This window comes from Amblyraja radiata, chromosome 29, assembly GCF_010909765.2.
Source record: "Amblyraja radiata isolate CabotCenter1 chromosome 29, sAmbRad1.1.pri, whole genome shotgun sequence".
Lineage (NCBI taxonomy): Eukaryota > Metazoa > Chordata > Chondrichthyes > Rajiformes > Rajidae > Amblyraja > Amblyraja radiata.
In genome coordinates, this window is record NC_045984.1 from 197,434 (window position 1) to 212,341 (window position 14,908).

The following is a 14,908-nucleotide window of genomic DNA, read 5'->3' on the forward strand; positions in this document are numbered from 1 at the left end:
CAACATCAAGGATATCTGGAGAATTGAAAATCCATCCGGACGAGAATATTCATTTTACTCACAGGTGCATAAAACCTACTCAAGGATAGGCTTTTTTTAGTAGACTACAAACTTATTCCATTTACCTACAACTCAAAATATCATAATATTATAATCTCGGACCATGCACCACTAACTTTTATGGTTGAACTAAACGGAATGGCCGAAAAACAGACACAATGGAGAATTAACCCCCAACTTTTTAATGAAAAGATATGTCATGAATACCTTATAAAACAGATTAATATGTTTTTTGAGGCTAATGACCGCCCTGGAACTTCTGCTTCCCTTCTTTGGGAAACATTTAAAGCATTTGTATGAGGAGCATTAATGTCCTCCCAATCATTTCATAATAAAGAGAGTTGGGCTAAACAACAGACATTGGAATTGGAAATAAGGCAATTAGATATAGAAAACCCAATAGCCCCATCTATGGTAAAACACAATAAAATTGTAGTACTGAAATACACGTTAAATATAATATACTCAGACCAAGTTATAAAACATTATCAACACACAAAACAATTAAATTTTGAATTTGGTGATAAACCACAAAAACTATTAGCACGTCAACTTCGTAAACTGGACGGGGAAAAACAATTTATAAAATTAGATCAGATAAGGGAGAAACATTAACACTGCCCAAAGATATCAATAGCACATTTTTACAATACTATCAAAAACTTTACTCAACTAAAGTGACAGAACAATCAGCAGGAATGGAAGCATTTCTACAGAAATGTAATAACCATATAACAATTACAGCACGGAAACAGGCCATCTCGGCCCTACAAGTCCGCGCCGAACAATTTTTTTTCCCTTAGTCCCACCTGCCTGCACTCATACCATAACCCTCCATTCCCTTCTCATCCATATGCCTATCCAATTTATTCTTAAATGATACCAACGAACCTGCCGCCACCACTTCCACTGGAAGCTCATTCCACACCGCTACCACTCTCTGAGTAAAGAAGTTCCCCCTCATGTTACCCCTAAACTTCTGTCCCTTAATTCTGAAGTCATGTCCTCTGGTTTGAATCTTCCCTATTCTCAAAGGGAAAAGCTTGATCACATCAACTCTGTCTATCCCTCTCATCATTTTAAAGACCTCTATCAAGTCCCCCCTTAACCTTCTGCGCTCCAGAGAATAAAGACCTAACTTATTCAACCTATCTCTGTAACTTAGTTGTTGAAACACAGGCAACATTCTAGTAAATCTCCTCTGTACTCTCTCTATTTTGTTGACATCCTTCCTATAATTGGGCGACCAAAATTGTACACCATACTCCAGATTTGGTCTCACCAATGCCTTGTACAATTTTAACATTACATCCCAGCTTCTATACTCAATGCTCTGATTTATAAAGGCTAGCATACCAAAAGCTTTCTTTACCACCCTATCTATATGAGATTCCACCTTCAAGGAACTATGCACGGTTATTCCCAGATCCCTCTGTTCAACTGTATTCTTCAATTCCCTACCATTTATCATGTACGTCCTATTTTGATTTGTCCTGCCAAGGTGTAACACCTCACATTTATCAGCATTAAACTCCATCTGCCATCTTTCAGCCCATTTTTCCAAATGGCCTAAATCACTCTGTAGACTTTGGAAATCCTCTTCATTATCCACAACACCCCCTATCTTGGTATCATCTGCATACTTACTAATCCAATTTACCACCCCTTCATCCAGATCATTGATGTACATGACAAACAACAAAGGACCCAACACAGATCCCTGAGGCACCCCACTAGTCACCTGCCTCCAACCCGACAAACAGCCATCCACCATTACCCTCTGGCTTCTCCCATTCAGCCACTGCTGAATCCATCTTGCTATTCCTGCATTTATACCCAACAGTTTAACCTTCTTAACCAACCTTCCATGAGGAACCTTGTCAAAGGCCTTAATAAAGTCCATATAGACAACATCTACTGCTTTACCCTCGTCAATTTCCCTAGTAACCTCTTCAAAAAATTCAAGAAGATTAGTCAAACATGACCTTCCAGGCACAAATCCATGTTGACTGTTCCTAATCAGACCCTGATTATCCAGATGCTTATATATATTATCTTTAAGTATCTTTTCCATTAATTTGCCCACCACTGAAGTCAAACTAACAGGTCTATAATTGCTAGGTTTACTCTTAGAACCCTTTTTAAACAATGGAACAACATGCGCAGTACGCCAATCCTCGGGGACTATTCCCGTTTCTAATGACATTTGAAATATTTCTGTCATAGCCCCGGCTATTTCTACACTAACTTCCCTCAATGTCCTAGGGAATATCCTGTCAGGACCTGGAGACTTATCCACTTTTATATTTTTCAAAAGTGTCAGTACTTCTTTTACTTTGAAACTCATAGTATCCATAACTACTCTACTAGTTTCCCTTACCTCCCATAATTCAATATCCTTCTCCTTGGTGAATACCGAAGAAAAGAAATTGTTCAATATCTCCCCCATCTCTTTTGGCTCTGCAGATAGCTGCCCACTCTGTTTCTCCAATGGACCAATTTTATCCCTCGTTATCCTTTTGCTATTAATATAGCTGTAGAAACCCTTTGGATTTACTTTCACCTTACTTGCCAAAGCAACCTCATATCTTCTTTTAGCTTTTCTAATTTCTTTCTTAAGATTCTTTTTACATTCCTTATACTCCTCAAGCACCTCATTTACTTCATGCTGCCTATAATTATTGTAGATCTCCCTCTTTTTCCGAACAAGATGTCCAATTTCCCTTGAAAACCAGGGCTCTTTCCAATTTTTACTGTTTCCTTTCAACCGAACAGGAACATAAAGATTCTGTACTCTTAAAATTTCCCCTTTAAATGTCCACCATTTCTCTTCTACATCTTTCCCATAAAACAAAATGTCCCAGTCCACTCCTTTTAAATCATCTCGCATCTCATCAAAGTTAGCCTTTCTCCAATCAAAAATCTCAACCCTAGGTCCAGTTCTGACCTTCTCCATAATTATATTGAAACTAATGGTATTGTGATCACTGGACCCGAAGTGCTCCCCAACGCATACCTCCGCCACCTGTCCCGTCTCATTTCCTAACAGGAGGTCCAGCACTGCCCCTCCTCTAGTAGGCACCTCTATGTATTGCTGCAAAAAACTATCCTGCACACATTTTACAAACTCCAAACCATCCAGCCCATTTACAGAATGTGTTTCCCAGTCTATGTGTGGAAAGTTGAAATCTCCCACAATCACTACCTTGTGCTTACTACTAATATCTGCTATCTCCTTACATATTTGCTCTTCCAATTCTCGTTCCCCATTTGGCGGTCTATAATACACCCCTATAAGTGTTGCTACACCTTTCCCACTTCTCAGTTCCACCCAAATAGCCTCCCTAGATGAGCCCTCCAAACTATCCTTCCAAAGCACTGCTGTAATATCTTCCCTGACTAGCAATGCAACACCACCACCTCTTGCCCCTCCAATTCTATCACACCTGAAGCAACGAAATCCTGGAATATTTAGTTTCCAATCACAGCCCTCCTGCAACCATGTTTCACTGATCGCCACAACAGCATACTTCCAGGTGTCTATCCAGACTCTAAGCTCATCCACCTTTCTTACAATGCTCCTAGCATTAAAATATGCACATTTAAGAAACCCCCCGTCTCTTCTTCTCTGTTTATTTCCTTTTTTTTCTTTCTCCTCTTGTGTCCGAGTGCTTCCCTTTTCTGCTTCCTGCCTCCCATTCGGTCTACTAGCTTTCTCTATTTGAGTCCCTCGCCCCAACCATTCTAGTTTAAAGTCTCCCCAGTGACCTTTGCAAATTTCCCCGCCAGGATGTTGGTCCCCCTCGGGTTCAAGTCTTACGGGTTTAACCATATAACCATATAACAATTACAGCACGGAAACAGGCCATCTCGACCCTTCTAGTCCGTGCCGAACACGTATTCTCCCCTAGTCCCATATACCTGCGCTCAGACCATAACCCTCCATTCCTTTCCCGTCCATATAACTATCCAATTTATTTTTAAATGATAAAAACGAACCTGCCTCCACCACCTTCACTGGAAGCTCATTCCACACAGCCACCACTCTCTGAGTAAAGAAGTTCCCCCTCATGTTACCCCTAAACTTCTGTCCCTTAATTCTCAAGTCATGTCCCCTTGTTTGAATCTTCCCTACTCTCAGTGGGAAAAGCTTATCCACGTTAACTCTGTCTATCCCTCTCATCATTTTAAAGATCTCTATCAAGTCCCCCCTTAACCTTCTGCGCTCCAAAGAATAAAGCCCTAACTTGTTCAACCTTTCTCTGTAACTTAGTTGCTGAAACCCATTCTAGTAAATCTCCTCTGTACTCTCTCTATTGTTGACGTCCTTCCTATAATTAGGCGACCAAAATTGTACACCATACTCCAGAATTGGCCTCACTAATGCCTTGTACAATTTTAACATTACATCCCAACTTCTATACTCAATGCTCTGATTTATAAAGGCCAGCACACCAAAAGCTTTCTTTACCACCCTATCTACATGAGATTCCACTTTCAGGGAACTGTGCACAGTTATTCCCAGATCCCTCTGTTCACCTGCATTCTTCAATTCCCTACCATTTACCATGTACTTCCTATTTTGATTTGTCCTGCCAAGATGTAGCACCTCACACTTATCAGCATTAAACTCCATCTGCCATCTTTCAGCCCACTCTTCCAACTGGCATAAATCTCTCTGTAGACTTTGAAAATCTATTTCATTATCCACAACCCCTCCTATCTTCGTATCATCGGCATACTTACTAATCCAATTTACCACACCATCATCCAGATCATTGATGTACATGACAAACAACAGTGGACCCAACACAGAACCCTGTGGCACCCCACTAGTCACTGGCTTCCAACCTGACAAACAACCATCCACCATTACTCTCTGGCATCTCCCATTCAGCCACTGTTGAATCCATCTTGCTACTCCACCATTAATACCCAACAATTGAACCTTCTTAACCAACCTTCCGTGAGGACCCTTGTCAATGGCCTTACTGAAGTCCATATATACAACATCCACTGCTTTACCCTCATCAATTTCCTGAGTAACCTCTTCAAAAAATTCAAGAAGATTAGTCAAATACGACCTTCCGGGCACAAATCCATGTTGAATGTCCCTAATCAGACCCTGTTTATCCAGATGCTTATATATATTATCTCTAAGTATCCTTTCCATTAATTTGCCCACCACTGACGTCAAACTAACAGGTCTATAATTGCTAGGTTTACTCTTAGACCCCTTTTTAAACAATGGAACAACATGCGCAGTACGCCAATCCTCCGGTACTATTCCCATTTCTAATGACATTTGAAATATTTCTGTCATAGCCCCTGCTATTTCTACAGTAACTTCCCTCAATGTCCTAGGGAATATCCTGTCCGGGCCTGGAGACTTATCCACTTTTATATTTCGCAAAAGTGTCAGTACTTCCTCTTCTTTGAATCTCATAGTTTCCATAGCTACTCTACTTGTTTCCCTTACCTCACATAATTCAATATCCTTCTCCTTGGTGAATACCGAAGAAAATAAATTGTTCAATATCTCCCCCATCTCTTTTGGCTCTGCAGATAGCTGTCCACTCTGACTCTCTAATGGACCAATTTTATCCCTCGTTATACTTTTGCTATTAATATAGCTGTAGAAACCCTTTGGATTTACTTTCACCTTACTTGCCAAAGCAACCTCATATCTTCTTTAAGCTTTTCTAATTTCTTTCTTAAGATTCTTTTTACATTCTTTATACTCCTCAAGCACTTCATTCACTCCATGCTACCTATAATTATTATAGATCTCTCTCTTTTTCCGAACCATGTGTCCAATTTCCCTTGAAAACCATGGCTCTTTCCAATTTTTACTATTTCCTTTCAACCGAACAGGGACATAAAGATTCTGTACTCTTAAAATTTCACCTTTAAATGTCTTCCATTTCTCTTCCACATCTTTCCCATAAAACAAACTGTCCCAATTTACTTATTTTATATCCTTTCGCATCTCCTCAAAGTTAGCCTTTCTCCAATCAAAAATCTCAACCTAGGTCCAGTTCTGACCCTCTCCATAATTATATTGAAACTAATGGTATTGTGATCACTGGTCCCGAACTGTTCCCCAACGCATACCTCTGCCACCTGACCCGTCTCATTTCCTAACAGGAGGTCCAGCACCACCCCTTCTCTAGTAGGTACTTCTATGTATTGCTGCAAAAAACTATCCTGCACACATTTTACAAACTCCAACCCATCCAGCCCATTTACAGAATGTGTTTCCCAGTCTATGTGTGGAAAATTGAAATCTCCCACAATCACTACCTTGTGCTTACTACTAATATCTGCAATCTCCTTACATATTTTCTCTTCCAATTCTCGCTCCCCATTTGGCGGTCTATAATACACCCCTATAAGTGTTGCTACCCCTTTCCCATTTCTCAGTTCCACCCAAATAGCCTCCCTAAACGAGCCCTCTAATCTATCCTGCCAAAGCACTGCTGTAATATCTTCCCTGATAAGCAATGCAACTGAAGCAACAAAATCCTGGAATATTTAGTTTCCAATCATAGCCATCCTGCAACCATGTTTCCCTGATCGCCACAACATCATACTTCCAGGTGTGAATCCAGGCTCTAAGTTCATCCACCTTTCTTACAATGCTCCTAGCATTAAAATATACACATTTAAGAAACCCACCCTCTCTTATTCTCTGTTTATTGTCTTTTTCTTCTCTCTCCCCTACATTTTGGGTCAAACAAGAGGACATGACTTCAGAATTAAGGGACAGAAGTTTAGGGGTAACATGAGGGGGAACTTCTTTACTCAGAGAGTGGTAGCGGTGTGGAATGAGCTTCCAGTGGAAGTGGTGGAGGCAGGTTCGTTGGTATCATTTAAAAATAAATTGGATAGGCATATGGATGAGAAGGGAATGGAGGGTTATGGTACGAGTGCAAGCAGGTGGGACTAAGGGAAAAAAGTTGTTCGGCACGGACTTGTAGGGCCGAGATGACCTGTTTCCGTGCTGTAATTGTTATATGGTTATATGGTTAGAGTGCTACCATTCTCTGCCTCCTGCCTCACACACTGACTGCTAGCTTTCCCAATTTGAGTCCCTCCCCCAACCATACTAGTTTAAAGTCTCCCCAGTAACCTTTGCAAATCTCCCCGCCAGGATATTGGTCCCCCTCGAGTTCAAGTGCAACCCATCCTTTCTGTACAGGTCGCACCTTCCCCAAAAGAGGTCCCAATGATCCAGAAACTTGAATCCATACCCACTGCACCAGTCCCTCATCCACTCATTTATCCTCCACCTCGCTCCATTCCTACCCTCACTGTCGCGTGGCACAGGCAGTAATCCTGAGATTGTTACCTTTGCAGTCCTTCTCCTTAACTCTCTACCTAACTCCCTAAATTCTTCTTTCAGGACCTCTTCTCTTTTCTTACCTATGTCGTTGGTACCTATATGTACCACAACCTCAGGCTCCTCTCCCTCCCATTTCAGGATTTCTTGGACACGTTCAGACACATCCCTGACCCTGGCACCAGGGAGGCAAACTACCATCCGGGTCTCCTGTCTGCGTCCACAGAAACGCATGTCCGATCCCCTGACTATAGAGTCCCCTATTACAATTGCCCTCCTCTTCTATTCCTTACCCTTCTGAGCAACAGGACCGGTCTTTGTGCCAGAGGCCTGGCCGCTGTCGCTGCCCCCAGGTAGGCTGTCTCCCCCACCCTTACTCAAACAAGAGTACTTATTTTCAAGGTGTACAGCCACCGGGGTACTCACCAGTCCCTGCCTCTGCCCATTGCCCTTCCTAACTGTGACCCAGTTTTCTGTCTCCCGTGGTCTTGGAGTGACCACCTCCCTGTAACTCCTTTCTATGACCTCCTCGCTCTCCCTGAGCAGACAGAGGTCATCGAGTTGCTGCTCCAGGTTCCTAACATGGTCCCTTAGGAGCCCCATCTCGACGCACCTGGTGCAGATGTGGACGTCTGGAGGGCACTCCGACTCCTTGACCTCCCACATCTGACATCCAGAACAGTAAACTGCTCTGACCCTCATTTTCCCCCTTAACCGGGTTTAGATCTGAAAGAGAGAGAACTATTAGGTGCTGAAATAACGGTAAAAGGTATCGAAGTCAATTAGATCTTTAAAAAACGGAAAAGCTGCAGGTCCTGATGGCCTAAGTTCTGAATTTTATTTTTTTAAATTATGATCTGATCTCCCCATGCTTACAGACACTGTACAAATATGCTTACATTCAACAGAAACTGCCAGAAACTTAATGAAGTGGCGGCGCTGTGATACAGCTGCGGCTCGCCTGCAGTCTGTCTGTTTTTACTTTTTATGTCGGTTTTTTTTGTCTAGTTTAGTAATTTTTTTGATTATTAGGTGGTGTTATGTGTGTGGGGGGAGGGTGAAACAGAGCTTTCTGTCTCTCCCTTCGGGGGAATGCGACCTTTTGTCGTATCCCCCTTATCTTCCCCCGTCTGCGCTGAGGCCTAATGGCGGAGCTGGCGGCCTCCAACCTGCGACCGACCTCGAGGGTCCGGAGGTAGAGCCAGCCAGGACTCACCAACGCGAGGCTGGCCGTCTTCGAGCTGTGGCGACGTCCGGGTAGCGGCACGACTCGGCGCTCCGGTGAGGGCGAACGGTGCGGGGCTGAGACACTCCTGTGCGGCCGGACCGGCTACCGGCTGGAAGGTGCTCCCGTGTGAGCAGCCTGGTGCGGGGCTGAGACGCTGCCTTGTGGGCGGACCGGCTACCGGCTGGAAGGTGCTCCCGTGTGAGCAGCCCGGTGCGGGGCTGAGACGCTGCCTTGTGGGCGGCCCGGTGCGGAGCGGAGACGGTGCTACGGCGGCTGAGGCGGCGGCGACCTGGATCCTGGGCTCGGCCGCGGGCCGGTGGAGGACAATGTCGGGAGCTCGCAGGTCACAGGCTGGTGCCTGTTTTCCGGAGCACCCGTTGCAACAGCTGCGGGCAGCTTCGACCACCCCCCGGGCCGCCATCGCCCGGTGGGGTATCGCCTCGGCGCAGAGGGAGAAGAAGAGGGAAGAGACAGTAACTCTAAGACTTTTGCCTCCATCACAGTGAGGAGGTGTTTGGTGAACTCACTGTGGTGGATGTTAATTTGTGTTTATTGTGTTTTGTTATTATTACATGTATGGCTGCAGGCAACAGCATTTCGTTCAGACCGAAAGGTCTGAATGACAAATAAAGGATTCAATTCAATTCAATCAATTCAATAACACTTATACCAAAAACTGATAAGGATCTTGAAGACCCGGGTTCATATAGAGCAATAGCTCTCTTAAATACTGATCAGAAAATATTAACTAAAATCCTATCTCATAGATTGAGTTTAGTGATTAACAAATTAATACACCCCGACCAAACAGGTTTTATTCCAAAACGTTACTCATTTTCTAATCTGAGACGACTATTCAATAATATATACTCAAATAGAATTGCTAATGCAGACCTAGCAATCATTTTGTTAGATGCTGAAAAAGCATTTGATCAGGTAGAATGGTCATATTTATTTTGGTGATGGAAATTTTTCAATTGGGAGAGAAATACTGCACATGTGTTAAACTTCTATATTCTGATCCAACAGCTATTAACAAACAAATATTAACAAACCAAATGTTATCAACTAAATTTAATCTTTCTAGAGGTTGTAGACAAGGATGCCTGCTATCCTCATTATTATTCGCTCTTGCAATTGAACCACTAGCAGAAATCGTTAGAGCCCATCCTAAAATATACGTGTATAATACTAAAGACACAATGAATACAATCTCTTTATATACGGATGATGTATTAATATATATTACAAGCCAGAAATTAGCATTCCAAACCTATTAAATCTAATAACTCAATTTGGTCTGTTTTCAGGATATAGAATTAATTGGAATAAAAGCAAAATCATGCCAATAATGGAACTTAATTTACACACGCTACAACAATCCCCTTTTAAAATAGTGAAGGAAAAATTTAAATATTTAGGAATTTATGTAACTAAGACATATACTTCTTTATTTAAATTAAACTTCCCACCTTTACTGAATAAACTACATAAGAATATTCAGTATTGGAAAACACTTCCCATTTCAATGGTTGGTAGAATGAATGCTATAAAAATGATCTTTTTACCGCAATTACTACCTATTCCAATCAATTCCGATATATCTCCCAAAACTTGTTTTTTAAAAGGTCGATTCCATTGTTACAAGCTTCATCTGGGATTATAAGAATCATAGAATAAGCAAAAAACATTTATGTAAATCAAAGATAAATGGAGGTTTAGCCTTACCAATTTTTTTGTTTTATTTCTGGGCAGTCCATATTAAAAACAAGAACTTCTGGCTGGAAGAAATGGATCAGCAACCAGATTGGTTAAGGATGGAAAAGGAAGACTGTTTGCCTTTTGAAATTGCTTCGATTATATTTGCTCCCACAAAACTGCACAAAAAAACCTATAGGGAAAACCCGATAATACATAGTGGTATACGAATCTGGAAATAATTAAAAAAGGCTTTAAAATTGATAATATATCATTCTGTTTCCCCATTGTAAACAATCCTTTATTTAAACCCTCCATATTGGATAAAGGTTTTACACAATGGAAAAATTGCGGAATTAAAAAGATGTGACATCTTTATAGGGAAGGCACTTTTCTCTCATTTCAGGATTTACAACAGATCTACTGTTTACACTCAAATAACTTTTTCAGATATCTACAATTTAGAGATTATGTTAAATCTAATACACAAGATTATAGGACTAGGGAACCAGAAATCCTTGATGAATGTTTGAACAAACATCCTAATACAGAAAAATTAATAGCTTATATTTATTTTTATTTATTTTTTATTTATTTATTTATTTTTATTAGAAGTACAGTAAATTACATTAATACACTTCACATAAATCTTATTACATTTTGTTGTACCACTTCGTTTTTCGAGCTTTAAAAAATGTACAAATAAAAGAAGTAAGGAAAGTGAGCAAGAATCGTGAAGGTGCAGGAAAGTGTTGGGAGAAGAAAGCCCCTTAGGGAAGAAATTAGAGAAGGAAGTAAAGAAAGGAAATAAGACCCTAGAAAGAAAAGAAAAAAAAAAGGAAAAACAATCGCTCTATTGTAACACAAAACTCCGCAAAAAAGGATATACCAACCGTGTTTTAAAAAAATATATATTTTATAACCCCCGTTACCAGATCCTGGTACCATTTATATTTTAAATTACTATTGCACCTTATGCTTGTAATAGTTCTGTAAATGCAGACCACCTCTTTTGGAAGTGGTCTGCTTTGCCTGCTAGGAGGAGTCCCATCTCTTCCAAGTGTAGTGTTTCGAACATGTTTGAAATCCACATTTTTATTGTTGGTATTGGAGCATTTTTCCAAAATGTGAGTATAAGCTTTTTTCCCCATTATTAGCCCGTAATTAAGTAAATTCTTTTGAAACACATTTAATTCGGGGTTACCTTCCGATATTCCAAAAATGATCCATTCTGCTTTTGGTACAAGTTTTATTTTAAATAATTTTGTGAAGATTTCAAATATTTCGTTCCAGAATTTTTGAATTTTTATACAGAAAACAAAAGAGTGCGCTATGTTAGCTTCTTGTGACTGACATTTATCACAAGTGGGTGAGACATTGGGGAAAAGTTTATTTATTTTAGTTTTTGAATAATATAGTCTGTGTAATGTTTTATATTGGATTAGAGTATGTCGTACGTTGATCGAGCATATATGCACATATAGTAAGTGTTTATCCCAGCTCTCTTTTGAAATTTTTATAGCTAGTTCTTGTTCCCAGTCTCTTCTAATACCATCGGTTGTAGGTATTTCTATATTTAAAATAATGTTGTATAAGTATGATATTAGATTTGCTGATTCAGCCTTTGTCTTCATGGCTTCATCCAATAAGTCTGGGGGCATGTTATGATAGTCTTTTGTGTATTTTTTCAGATAGTCACGGATTTGAAGATATTTAAAATATTGATTATTTTTCAAATTATATTTCAGTTGTAATTGTTGAAATGATAATAATTTTCCTAATTCATACAATTCTCCGAGCGTTTTGATTCCCATTCTTTCCCATTGTGTAAATGATTTATGTATAATTGAGGGTTTAAACGACAGGTTATTGACTATTGGCATTAAAAGAGATAGATTTCATAATTTTAGATTCTGTTTTATTTGTTTCCAAGTTCTAATTGTGCTATGTATCATTGGATTTTTATTATAATTTTTGTTATTCAGATTCATTGGTGAGAGGAGAGTCGCTCCTGTATTACACGGAGCGCAGTCCTCTCTCTCCATTACAATCCAATCCACCTGCTGGGCAGAGTTGTCCAGCAGGTGAATCATATTTTTAATATTTACTGCCCAATTATAGTACATAAAATTAGGGAGCGCTAGACCACCCATCTCTTTTGGTTTACTAAGGTGTGCTCTTTGTATTCTGTGGGATTTGTAATCCCATATAAAATTTGTAATGTCTGAGTCTAGTATTTTGAAAAACTTTTTTGGAAGATATATTGGAATTGATTGAAATAAATATAGGATTTGTGGTAAAAAGATCATTTTATAGCATTTATTCGACCTATTAAAGACATCGGGAGCGTTTTCCAGAATTTAATTAGATTATTTAGTTTCTTAAGTAAGGGGCTATAATTGGCATTAAACATAGCGTGATAATTTCTAGTGATTTCAATTCCTAAATATTTAAATTTTTCTGTGGCTATTTTAAAAGGGAATTTCAAGAGATGTGTTGAGTCTTTCGGTTTTATCGACATAATTTCACTTTTGTTCCAGTTTATTCTGTATCCTGAGAAAGATCCAAAGTCCTCAATTAGATTTAATATGTTTGGTATACTGATTTGGGGTTTTGTGATATACAGTAATACATCGTCTGCGTATAAGGATATTTTGTTATTTGAATATTTTGTATTATAACCGTAAATATCCGGGTGTGTTCTAATTTTTTCAGCTAAAGGTTCAATTACCAGAGCAAATAACAGCGGTGATAATGAACATCCTTGTCTATTGCCCCTTGTTAATTGGAATTTCGTAGATAGTATATTATTAGTTAATATTCTAGCCGTGGGTTTGTTATATAATAATTTTATCCATGCGATGAAGCTCTCTCCCATTTGAAATTTTTGCAATACTTTAATCATATAATCCCATACTACTTGATCAAACGCTTTTTCTGCGTCCAATGAAATGATAGATAACTCTTGTTCTTGAGGTTTGTGAGAGTGCATTATGTTAAACAGACGTCTCAGGTTATTAAATGAATGTCTCTTAGGTATAAATCCCGTTTGATCCTCATTAATTAATTTACTAACATATTGACTTAGTCTTCTAGCTAGTGTTTTCGCTAATATTTTTTGATCCGTATTTAACAAAGCAATAGCTCTATATGAGCCTGGTTCTTCTATATCTTTATCTTTTTTAAGTATTAATGTGATCGTTGATTCTGCTAGTGTTTCAGGTAAGATTTGTTCTTTAAAAGCGTATGTATACATTTTCTGTAGACATGGTGTAACTATGTCGTAAAAACATTTATAAAATTCATTACTGAATCCGTCTGGTCCTGGTGTTTTTCCATTCTTAAGTGTGTTTATTGTGCCCTATTTCCTTAGGTGTAATTTGTGCTCTCAGTTCCTCTTGTTCCTTCAATTCTAGTTTTGGAAGGTTACAATTGTCCAAAAGTTCGGAAACTTTATTATTGTCTATTAGCGTTTTCGATGTGTATAAATTCTTGTAATATTGAGCAAATCTTTTATTGATATCATTAGGTAGTGTTAATAATTCCCCTCTATCTGACTTAATCTTTAAAATTGCATGATCTTTTTCCCGTTTTTTCAGTTGGCGTGCCAAAAGGATATGGGGTTTATCCCCAAATTCGAAATGTTCTTGTTTTGTAATTTGGAATAATATTATAATCTTCTCTGATGTTAATTTATTTAGCTTAAATTTCAGTATTAAAATTTTATTATGTTTATCCGTAGTTGGGTCTTTAGCATTATCTATATCCAGTTGTCTGCTTTGTTCTTCTAATTGTCTTTGTTCATTCTTATTCTTTTTGTTTTGAAAAGCTTGATACGAGATAATGACTCCTCTAATAAATGCTTTGAAGGATTCCCATAATAAAGTGGGCGATATATCTGGTGTATCATTTATCTCAAAAAATAGGTCCATCTGTTTTTTTAGATATATATTCCCTTGTGGGTCTTTCAGAATTTGCGAGTTAAACCTCCAGAACGATTTGTTCGTAGAGATTCCTTCCAATTTTAAAACGAAAGTTAGCGGGGAGTGATCTGAAATCGTATTGGTGTAATATTTAGGGTTCATAGTATAAGGGATTAGTTTTGTATCCACTAGGAAGTAGTCTATACGTGAGTATGTTTTATGTACCATTGAATAAAACGAGTATTCCCTTCCAGTCGGATTCGCGATCCTCCAAACGTCTGCTATATTTGTTTTTTTTATATATGTATTTAAGAGTTCACTAGTTTTAGATTTCATATTAGCTCTTTGTTTTTGCATCGATTTATCTAAGTACGGATCTAAAGCACAGTTGAAGTCTCCTCCAATTATAACATTTTGGTAGTTAAATTCTGCGATTGTATTCAGGATTTTATTAAAAAATTGAGGATTATCAAAATTGGGCGCATATATGTTTACCAAAGTGATTGGCGTAGCATGAATATCTCCTGTAACTATAAGGTATCTCCCTTCCTTATCTGATATAATGTTCTTTGATTTGAATGGTATTCCTTTGCGAATAATAATTGCGGTGCCTCTGGATTTCGAAGTATATGAGGAGTGAAATGTTTGGCCTATCCA